The sequence below is a fragment of the Tupaia chinensis genome, unplaced genomic scaffold (assembly GCF_000334495.1).
Source record: "Tupaia chinensis unplaced genomic scaffold, TupChi_1.0 Scaffold000695_1, whole genome shotgun sequence".
In the NCBI taxonomy this organism is placed as follows: Eukaryota; Metazoa; Chordata; class Mammalia; order Scandentia; family Tupaiidae; genus Tupaia; species Tupaia belangeri.
In genome coordinates, this window is record NW_006160218.1 from 2,306,978 (window position 1) to 2,309,051 (window position 2,074).

The 2,074-nt window shown below is 54.5% G+C and overlaps 1 protein-coding gene across 1 annotated transcript in view; it reads left to right on the forward strand.

The window, feature by feature from the left end:
* SLIT2 (slit guidance ligand 2) overlaps nt 1-2,074 on the forward strand; it is a gene marked incomplete at its 5' end in the record, with an annotated part of 289,592 nt that overhangs the window by 228,866 nt on the left and 58,652 nt on the right.

Below are 2,074 nucleotides of genomic sequence, written 5' to 3' on the forward strand. Positions count from 1 at the left end.
TGTTTAGGCTTTTTTTTTTTTTTTTTTTTTTTTTGAGAGGTTTTTGTTATAGGGCACGTGCGCTGGCCAAAGAGACAGAAAGCGAGAAATCACTCCCCAGGGGTGATGGCCACGCCACAGTCCCTTCTCCTCCATTCTCCTCTAGGGATCTTGGGCACGCATACACACATGCCCAGTGTGAGTTTAAGCCACCGGGTCCGGAACTCAAACCACGGTGGGCTACATGGGAGTCCAGCAACATAGCCATTACACTCTCTTCTTGTCTGGTCGATGGCCATCTTCTCACTGTGTCCTCTCATGCCCTTTCTCCATATGCTCTTGGAGAGAGAGAGGGCAGGCTTTCTGGTGTCACTCTGTCCTTTTGTAAAAAAAAAAATTGTTGTTAAAGAATGCATAAACTCGAAGAGAGAGAGTGAGAGAAAGGGAAAGTGGGGGGTGGCCACACTGCAGCCCTTTCTCCTCCATTTCTCCCCTCCTTTAGCAATTCTCACCACACACACACGCACGTACTCTCACATGCTCGGTGTGTTCTTCAAGCTCCCAGATCAGGACTTGAACCTCGTAGTCGGCGATGTGGGATCTGACCACCTTACCCACCACGCCACCAGCTCACTCGGGTCCTGGCAGAATGGACTCCCACTCTTCTGACCTCCCTCACCCTAATCCCCTCCCTGGGAACGAAGGTCCCAGGTCTGAATTTGTGTGTGTTGGGGGAGGACTCCCGCAGTCCTTAACAAACTGGTCACGGTACTTCTTCTAACTGGTTCCACTGGCGGGACTGGGGACCCTCAGAGAGTTCTGTAAATGGCGCTCTCTCCTGTCCTGGAATTTCCGCCCTGATGATGTCTGTGTGCTGCATGCGGTTTCCAGCCTGAGGGCACCCCCGTGCTCTCCCTAGGCCGGCTGTCAGAGCCACACTCGGAACTCCAGCCTGGACACACTGGCTCCTCCATGCGGCATTCCAGCCCAGGGCTGCGAAGCCTTCCACAGCACATCCTCCGGCCCCTGGGCTTCCGGACCCTCTAGGACGAGCAGACCACTCAGCAGCACCTGCCGTCCTTCCAGGATTCTCTGACTCCTGGGAGTGGCCGCCAAGCTTGGTGCCTACAGGTACCTGGATCTTCCGCAGCAACCAAGAACAAAACCTGCCTCTGCTCCTCCCCGGAGCCCACATTCCAGCAAGATTAAGACCAAGGGCTCTTGATTATGCATGACAAAGGAAAGTGCTGGGAGGGGCAGGTTCACATAGATGGCACCCGGCAAGGATGGTCACCATCCATCCCTGAGGCTCAGCAGAGTGCTGTCTCCTGTTTGTGATGGAGGAGCCTCGGACAGGCCGCCCTTCCTGGCTCACCTGTGTTTACCTCTTTCACCTTTGGCACTTTGTAGTCGGATGGTCAACCCCGTGTTTAGAAAAAATAAGGACCCCAGGAGCTTTATGGGATGCCGAGTAAGATGGAGATAACTCTTCCTCCTTACGTGGAGTTTGTAGAGGCTTTTCGTTCCTTTTCTGACCCCCGTGAAGACACAGCAAGGAACCGAGACCTGAGGCTGCGCTTCGGCAGTGAGGAAAGGTCGGCAGTAAATTAAAACACGGGCAGCATTTTCTCACGGTAAACCCAGTTGAAATTCGCTGTCCACAACTGACATCTGTCCCCCTAAGGTTTTTTAATTTTTTTTTTTAGTTCTAAACCTAAAAACTAATCTTTGCATCATAAATGACATCGTTCATGTGAGCCTCACACACACGCTCACACCTGGCTCCCAGCCCGTCTCCGACAGAGGCCCAGCCTGGGTCCCCGCGACGCACCTGAAGTGGCTGCTTGCTTTCTCCCGCCTCCTCTGTTCATCCTCAAAGGCAGTATTACCCCATCCCACAGCCGTGGGCGCCAGAGCTCAGAGCCGTAGGGGAAGTAGGATCCACGTCATTGTGCAGACGGAATCACAGCGTGGAGGAGGAACACGGGTCCCTCACATGGCATCAGGAATCCCTGCCCAGGCCCGCCTGGCCCGTCGCCTGGCATCAGGAACCTCGCCCAGGCCCGCCGGGACCCTCACATGGCATCAGGAACCT